Genomic DNA, 8,676 nt, shown 5'->3' on the forward strand with positions numbered 1-8,676 from the left:
GCCAATGCGAGGCGAGGCGGCAACGCGGCGCAGGCCGAGGCGGAAGCGGGGACGGCCGACGCGAGGCGGAAGCGGCCGCCGCAGGCCTACGCGAAAGCGGGGGAGGCCGACGCGAGGCGGAAGCGGGCGCCGCAGGCCGAGGCGGAAGCGGGAGGGGGGGCGACGCGAGGCGGAAGCGGGCGCCGCATGCCGAGGCGGAAGCGGGAGTAGGCCGCAACGCTGCAATCGGTAGCGGGGCCCGTAACCGCGCCATGCATGCATGCATGCGCCTGTCCCCGCGTAATTACCGGACGTGGGCGTGTGGGGGTGGGCGCGCTGGCGGGACGACCCGGCCAAAAAAACAAAAACGTACACGTATACGTATACATAACGAGCGGGACGGTAGGCGGGCGGCTTCTTTTTTGATTTTTGTCCATCGTGCCCTTCGTTATGAAGGGGTATGGGACAATCTTAGCCGTCCTTGTGTTGAAGGGGGTCTACCGAAGCGGAAGTGTGTATTTGGCGTCGTCTTGACCTTTTTCTCTCTAATACAAGGTGATGCTCATTTGGATGTGTGTTTGAGAAGAAGAAAATTTGTTTTGGTTTTGTTTTTGAAAATGTTGACCCTTTTCACACATATGAGCATTGGACTACGCACTGCAATTGATGCTATTATAATCTTGTTAGCGTTAGAAGTTGAACTTAGAAGATAGTTTCGAGAAAGGGGGGTGCAACCGAAACAGGGGAACCCTGATCACCGCCGCTGGTTCAGACGTCCTTCCACGCGCACAGAAGCTCTGTCGTTCCGGCGCTGGCCAAAGAGAAGAAAAACCTTCTCTGCTGGCAATGTCAAAGCCCAACGCTCTTGTGTGAGGCTACTGACGGGACAGCCTCCAAAGGCGTGAGTGTTTCCATCCTCGGGGTTTAACTGTCCGCAGCCGTTGTTCAGGTTCAGATGCCACGGAAACGGGCGCAATCCCGCACGGCAACCATTATGAGCCGTTGTGGCTTTTCCATGATCCATCCAAAAGTGACCAGCATCCGCAGAGGGTGGTAATCAAACGATGGGATTTGGTGAATGGAGCCCGGAACAAATCTCGCCAACCTCCCACCTGCAGTCCTGCACGCTGTTAGCACCAACCTTGACAAAGATTGTCAATTAGTATGACACGTACGGCATGTGTACGTTGTTTGCATTCCACTAGGAGTGGGGAACTCTTTCTCTCGTACTGAAACATGCGGTTGCAGGAGGATGGAAATGGTTAGCCTAGACAATGTTTAGTCTTCGGTGTTAATCAGGTGGGTTAAGCATTTGTCAACATGGTGCTGTGGTGTAGTCGGTTATCACGTTAGTCTTACACACTAAAGGTCCCCAGTTCGAGCCTGGGCAGCACCAAAATATTCTCATTATTTTGGGAAATTTTGTTCACACCTTCAGGAACTTCCGTATTTGTGAGCTTCTCTGTAAATGTGGAGTGTTTGTGTCTCTAAACCCTCACAATTAGCTAAAATCTTCAGCCTTTTTGGCAACTTAGATTAGATGCCTCAAGTGTTTGATGTTGTGTTCTTTCCGCAGAGCAAGGTGATTCCTGAAATTAGTGTCAGCCATGTTTTCTTGGCTCAAAGCCCAACTAAAATTCAAAAATTCTCTTGGTCCATTTATGCACCCCGGAAGAGGAGAGAGAGTTGCAACTCTTTATAAGGTGAGCTCTTCTACCACTTGTATGAGCATGAGAAGAGGAGACCTACTCGCTCGCCACGCCACGCCTCGCCTCGCCGCCAAGTAAGTCTTCTCCATGCCTCCTTTTGGCGTGCACCGGGAGAGGAGCGATCAGGTTTTTGGGGAGCGCACTCGCGACGACTTCGCGAACGACGACTTTTTCCCGACCTCGGCAACCTCATCCTCGACGATATGGGCGACAACGTCAACGCCGGCGGTGCTGCTCCCGCTGCACCGTATGTGATTCTATCCTTCCTGTTCGAGATCGTGAAGTTTCTAGTATGTGCCCTAGATGTGATATGTTCATCTACTATGCTAGTTTGCATGATTAGTTTAATCTCTGCTACTATAGTCATGATTTATCTTCTGTTTGTTCGGATTAAATCTCGTAGTAATTTTCTCATATTTCCAACAATTCAAAAACCTGATTATAGGCAATTTACTTCGAGTGGTTTTGTTACGCATCTGAAGCCGCCTGCCTTTAAGGGGGCGCAATATAAGATGTCGCACGAGAGCAGTCTACTGGTTTCAGACCATGGGCTGCTATGACGCCACCAAGGGCAAGCCTGAGGGCGATCTTAATCCAGCACAACTGAAAGCTTTTGAGAAGATCGATACTTTTTTTAAAGGCGCTCTTCTGAGTGTTCTGGATGATTCCATTGTGGATTCATATATGTCGTTTGAAAACGGCAGGAACATGTGGGCTGCGCTCGAGGCCAAGTTTGGTGCCTCGGACGCCGGCAGCGATTTGTATGTCATGGAACAATTTTATGACTACAAGATGACTGATGAGCGCTCTGTTGTACAGCAGGCTCATGAGATACAATCGCTCGCAAAAGAACTTGAGTACTTCAAGTGTGTGTTGCCGGACAAATTTGTTACCGGAGGCATCATTGTCAAGCTTCCACCTTCGTGAAACAATTTTGTTACTTCCCTGAAACACAAGAGACAGGAGTTTTCCGTTGCGGATCTCATTGATACTCTTGATGTTGAAGAGAAGGCGAGAGCAAAGGACACACGTGCTCGAGTTGCTGGGGAGCTTCTAGTGCCCACATGGTACAGAAGAAGAACTTCCAGCCCAACAAGTTCAAAAACAACAAGAACAAAACTCAGGGCAAAGGCAAGTTTGATACAAAGAACAAGCCATCACATTCTACCAACTTCAAGAAGAATTCTCATAAGAAGGGGAAGGGACTTTGCCATGTCTGCGATGATCCTAATCACTGGGCTCCGAAGTGTCCTAACCGCTTTGAGGAGCGCAAACATGAGAAGAGCGGCAAGTCCGCTAATGTTGTCATCGGTGATACTGATATGAAGGATTCTGGGTACGGTATTCTTCCTACCATCCTTTCAGTATTTCAATCTCCTGATTGATTAATTGACACCGGTGCCAATGTACATGTTTGTGCTGATGCCTCCATGTTTTCTTCTTATCATGTCACAAGGACTTCTCCCGTGCTGATGGGGAATGGGTCACATGCCATCGTTCGAGGTGTTGGTACGGTCGATCTGAAGTTTACTTCGAGGAAGACCGTGCGTTTGAAGAACGTTCATAATGTGCCGTCTATCAATAAAAATCTCGTTAGCAGTTCCCGTTTATGTCGAGATGGTTTTAAGTTGTTTTTCCAATCCAATAAAGTTGTAATTTCTAAGTATGGATAATTCGTTGGAAAAGGCTACGAGAGCGGAGGCTTGTTTCGCCTGTCTTTGTCAGATATTTGCTCTAAAGTTATTAATAATGTTTGCCACAATAATGAGTCTGATATTTGGCATTCACGACTTTGTCACATTAACTTTGGTTGCATGACGTGGCTAGCCAATGTGAATTTAATTCTGAAAATCTCTACTGTCAAAGGCTCCAAGTGCCAAGTATGTGTGCAAGCTAAGCAACCTCGCAAGTCCCATAAGACTGCAGAGGCAAGAGACTTGGCGCCACTAGAGCTTATACATTCTGATCTTTGTGAGATGAATGGCGTGTTGACAAAAGATGGAAAGAGATATTTCATGACAGATTGATAACTCCACTAGATATTGTTACGTGTATCTTCTGAAATCAAAAGATGAGGCTTTAACTTTCTTTGAAAACTATAAAGCTGAAGCAGAGAACCAACTTGATCAGAAAATTAAACGGCTTCGGTCCGATCGTGGTGGAGAGTATTTTTCCAATGAATTTGATTTGTTTTGTGCAGAACATGGTATAATCCATGAGAGGATGCCTCCCTACTCACCCCAGTCAAATGGGGTAGCCGAAAGAAAGAACTGAACTCTAACTGATATGGTTAACACCATGTTAGACACTTCGGGTCTATCCAAGGAATGGTTGGGGGGAGGTGCTAATGACTGCGTGTCATGTCCTAAACCGAGTTCCCACAAAGCATAAGACCATGACTCCATTTCAGGAATGGGAAAAGAAAAGATTGAAACTCTCTTACCTACGTACTTGGGTTTGTTTGGCGAAAGTCAATATACCAATTCCCAAGAAGCGCAAGCTTGGACCAAAAACCGTGGATTGTGTTCTTCTAGGCTATGATTTTCATAGCATCGGCTATAGATTTTTGATAATAAAATCTGAGGTATCCGACATGCATGTTGGTACGATTATGGAGTCGAATGATCCAACTTTCTTCGAGGACATATTTCCTATGAAGGATATGTCGAGTTCATCAAACCAGGAGATACCTACTCCATCTAGTGAGGAATTCGTTGTAATTCCTGAACCCACCATTGCGATGGAACACGTTGAGAATCCTGTTGAGGGTGACAATGGAACTCCTGTGAGGAGTAAGAGACAGAGGACTGCAAAGTCCTTTGGTGATAATTACATTGTGTACCTCATGGATGGCACACCCAGGACTATTTCAGAAGCCTATGCATCTCCCGATGCTGACTACTGGAAGGAAGCTGTTCGTACCGAGATGGATTCCATTTTAGCTAACAGAACCTGGGAGATCACTGACCGTCCTTATGGATGCAAACCTGTAGGATGTAAGTGGGTGTTCAAGAAGAAGTTTAGACCTGATGGTATGATTGAAAAGTACATGGCACGGCTTGTGGCTAAGGGTTATACCCAGAAAGAAGATGAAGACTTCTTTGATACTTATTCACCCGTGGCTAGACTGACCACAATTCGGGTGCTACTATCATTGGCTGCCTCACATGGTCTTCTCGTTCATCAAATGGACGTTAAGACGGCTTTCCTCAATGGAGAGTTGAAGGAGGAAATTTACATGGACCAGTCAGATGGTTTTGTACTACCTGGTCAGGAAGGAAAGGTGTGCAAGTTGTTAAAGTCTTTGTATGGCCTTAAACAAGCTCCTAAGGAGTGGCATGAGAAGTTCGGAAGAACATTAACTGCTGTCGGCTTTGTAGTAAACGACGGTGAAAAGTGCGTGTACTATCGCCATGATGGGGGCGAATGAGTTATTCTTTGTCTGTATGTCGACGACATACTGATCTTTGGAACCAAACTTGATTTAATCAAGGAGGTTAAGGATTTCTTATCTCTCTGCTTTGAAATGAAGGATCTAGGAGTAGCTGATGTTATCTTAAACATCAAGCTGTTGAGAGATGAGAATGGTGGGATCACACTGCTTCAATCTCACTATGTGGAAAAGATCTTGAGTCGTTTTGGGTATAGCGACTGCACGCCTTCTCCAACTCCGTATGATGCTAGTGTGTTGCTTCAAAAGAACCGACGGATTGCTAGAGATCAACTGAGGTATTCTCAGATTATTGGCTCGCTTATGTATTTGGCGAGTGCCACGAGGCCTGACATCTCTTTTGCTATGAGCAAGCTGAGTCGGTTTGTGTCAAAACCGGGAGATGATCATTGGCATGCGCTTGAGAGAGTTATGCGCTATTTGAAAGGCACCGCGAGCTATGAGATTCACTACACCGGGTATCCAACGGTACTGGAGGGTTATAGTGACTCAAACTGGATATCTGATGCTGATGAGATTAAGGCCACAAGTGGTTATGTTTTTACACTTGGTGGTGGCGCTGTTTCCTGGAAGTCTTGCAAGCAGACCATCTTAACGAGGTCAACTATGAAAGCAAAACTCACAGCATTAGACACTGTCACTTTCGAAGCAGAGTGGCTTCGTGAGCTCTTGATGGACTTACCTATGGTTAAAAAACCAATACCCCCTATCCTGATGAACTGTGATAATCAAACTGTGATCGTCAAGATAAACAGTTCCAAGGACAATATGAAGTCCTCAAGGCATGTGAAGAGGAGACTAAAATCTGTCAGAAAATTAAGGAACTCCGGAGTTATTACGTTGGATTATATCCAAACATCGAAAAACTTGGCAGATCCCTTCACAAAGGGTCTATCACGTAACGTGATAGATAATGCATTGATGGAGATGGGCTTGAGACCCACCGCGTGAGTTGTCCATAGTGGTAACCCACTCTATGTGATAGGAGATCCCGTGAAGTAGAAGTGGGAGACAAGCTGTTGGTCAGCTGAGAGGAGAGTATTCCTATTTTAATTATCCCACTCCGTGAAGATGCAATACTCTCCTGATCTGCATGGCGGGTTGATATTTATCTTAATGTGTTCCAAGTGGCTTATTCGGGTAAGCAGAGATGTTGTCATGCAGAATATCTTCTCAGGAACACGCCTATATGAATTTGACTGTTAACGTCGCAGTCTATGAGAATTGAGTGTTCTCTAATAAATTCAAGAAAAAGCCCTGGAGTACGACGTATATGCCCCACCCGCAGGGAAGCCTTGCGGCAGCACAATATTGTAACGCCCCGGTAGTTAGTTACAGTAATCTCCCACTAATGATGCCATGTCATCATGTTTAATTTGCCAAACCTCACTTTGATCAAAACCGAGCTCAATTTCAAAAAAAATTAAATTAAAGTAATATAATAGTTATTCTAACAGAAAAAGAAAAATGTTCTTTATATTACAATTAATCACTAAGTAATTTTTATATTATAACAAAAATCTTTAGAAGTAATTAGATGCTCCTAACATATTTAAAACAAGGTCAACAACACTAAATATGGCCTTCTTAAAATTAACAAAAGGCTAGACATTTTCCAGTCGCCCCCAAGCTTTATGGACAGCCCCATAAAATTGCAGAGTATTTATGGGACAAGTCTCATATTTATCAAAACTCTTCTAGTACTAAAATAAAATACAAATCAGAGAGAAAATATAAAACAGAAAAGGAAAAAAGAGAAGCCCCCCTTGCCCCCCTGGGCTTTAACCCACCCTGCAGGGCCGACTGGCCCAACTAGCCACAAGGCGAGCTAACTGGGCCTCACCCCAGATGCCTCCTGGCATAACTAACCCACACCTGCACTGAAACCCTAACGCCTCTCCCCACGATCCCCATTCCCCCCACCGCGTGATCTGAATCGGGAGCGCCCCGATCCCATCGCCCCCATCGGCCTCGTCTCGACCCCGCTGCCTCTGCTCGGCGACCACGCCGCCCCACTCCTCGACGCCGGCGCCCATGTAACGCCCTCGATGCGACTATATCTCCCACATGTCGAAGCACGACTTAGAGGCATAACCGCATTGAAAGCAATGTCTCAAGTGAGGTAATCTTCACACAACCCATGTAATACATAAGGGAAAAGATACATAGTTGGCTTACAATCGCCACTTCACACAATTACATGAATAAAGCATTACATCATCCAGATATAATCAAGGTCCGACTACGGAACCAAAATAAAAGAAGAACCCCAAATGCGACACGGTCCCCGATCGACCGCAACTGGGCTCCACTACTGATCAACTAGAATGAAAGCAACACAAAGGGCAAGATCTTCATCGATCTCCTCCTTGAGCTTGGTTGCGTCAACTGCACGGACCCATCGGCACCTGCAAGCTGGTTCTGGAAGTATCTGTGAGTCACGGGGACTCAGCAATCTCACACCCTCGCGATCAAGACTATTTAAGCTTATAGGTAAGGCAAAGGTATGAGGTGGAGCTGCAGCAAGCGACTAGCCTATATGGTGGCTAACATACGCAAATGAGAGCGAGAAGAGAAGGCAAAGCACGTTCAAGAAAGTATGATCAAGAAGTGATCCTAAAGCAACCTACGTCAAGCATAACTCCAACACCGTGTTCACTTCCCGGACTCCGCCGGAAAGAGACCATCACGGTTACACACTCGGTTGATGTATTTTAATTAAGGTCAACTTTAGGTTTTCTACAAGCGGACGTTAACAAATTCCCATCTGCCCATAACCGCAGGCACGGCTTTCGAAAGTTCAAATCCCTGCAGGGGTGTTCCAACTTAGCCCATCACAAGCTCTCACGGTCAACGAAGGATATTCCTTCTAGCGGGAAGACCCGATCAGACTCGGAATCCCGGTTACAAGACATTTCGACAAAGACAAAACAAGTCCAGCAACACCGCCCGAATGTGCCGACAAATCCCGATAGGAGCTGCACATATCTCGTTCTTAGGGCACACTCAGATGAGACATCCTACGAGTAAAACCAAACCTCAAGTTGCCCTGAGGTGGCCCCGCAGTCTGCTCGGTCGGACCAACACTCAGAGGAGCACTGGCCTGGGGGGGGGGGGGGGGTAAAATAATGATGACCCTTGGGCGCGCGACCCCCAAGGGAAAAGAAAAGGCTAGGTGGCGAAAGGTAAAACCAATGTTGGGCATTCCTGGAAGAGTTTTATTCAAGGCGAACTGTCAAGGGGTTCCCATTATTACCCAACCGCATAAGGAACACAAAATCCGGGAACATAACACCGATATGACGGAAACTAGGGCGGCAAGCGTGGAACAAAACACTAGGCAAAAAGGCCGAGCCTTCCACCCTTTACCAAGTATATAGATGCATTAATTAAGTAAGATATATTATGATATCCCAACAAGTAAACATGTTCCAACAAGGAACAACATCTCCATGTTCCAACAAGGAACAAACTTCAATCTTCACCTGCAACTAACAACGCTATAAGAGGGGCTGAGCAAAGCGGTAACATAGCCAA

The 8,676-nt window shown here is 46.3% G+C and overlaps 1 non-coding gene across 1 annotated transcript; it reads left to right on the top strand.

Moving 5' to 3' along the window:
- Nucleotides 1–1,301: 1,301 nt before the first annotated feature.
- Nucleotides 1,302–1,375, top strand: TRNAV-UAC. The gene has a single exon. It is a non-coding gene; the product is annotated as a tRNA-Val (tRNA).
- Nucleotides 1,376–8,676: the final 7,301 nt, after the last annotated feature.

The sequence above is a fragment of the Triticum dicoccoides genome, chromosome 5A (assembly GCF_002162155.2).
Source record: "Triticum dicoccoides isolate Atlit2015 ecotype Zavitan chromosome 5A, WEW_v2.0, whole genome shotgun sequence".
NCBI classification, from domain to species: domain Eukaryota; kingdom Viridiplantae; phylum Streptophyta; class Magnoliopsida; order Poales; family Poaceae; genus Triticum; species Triticum dicoccoides.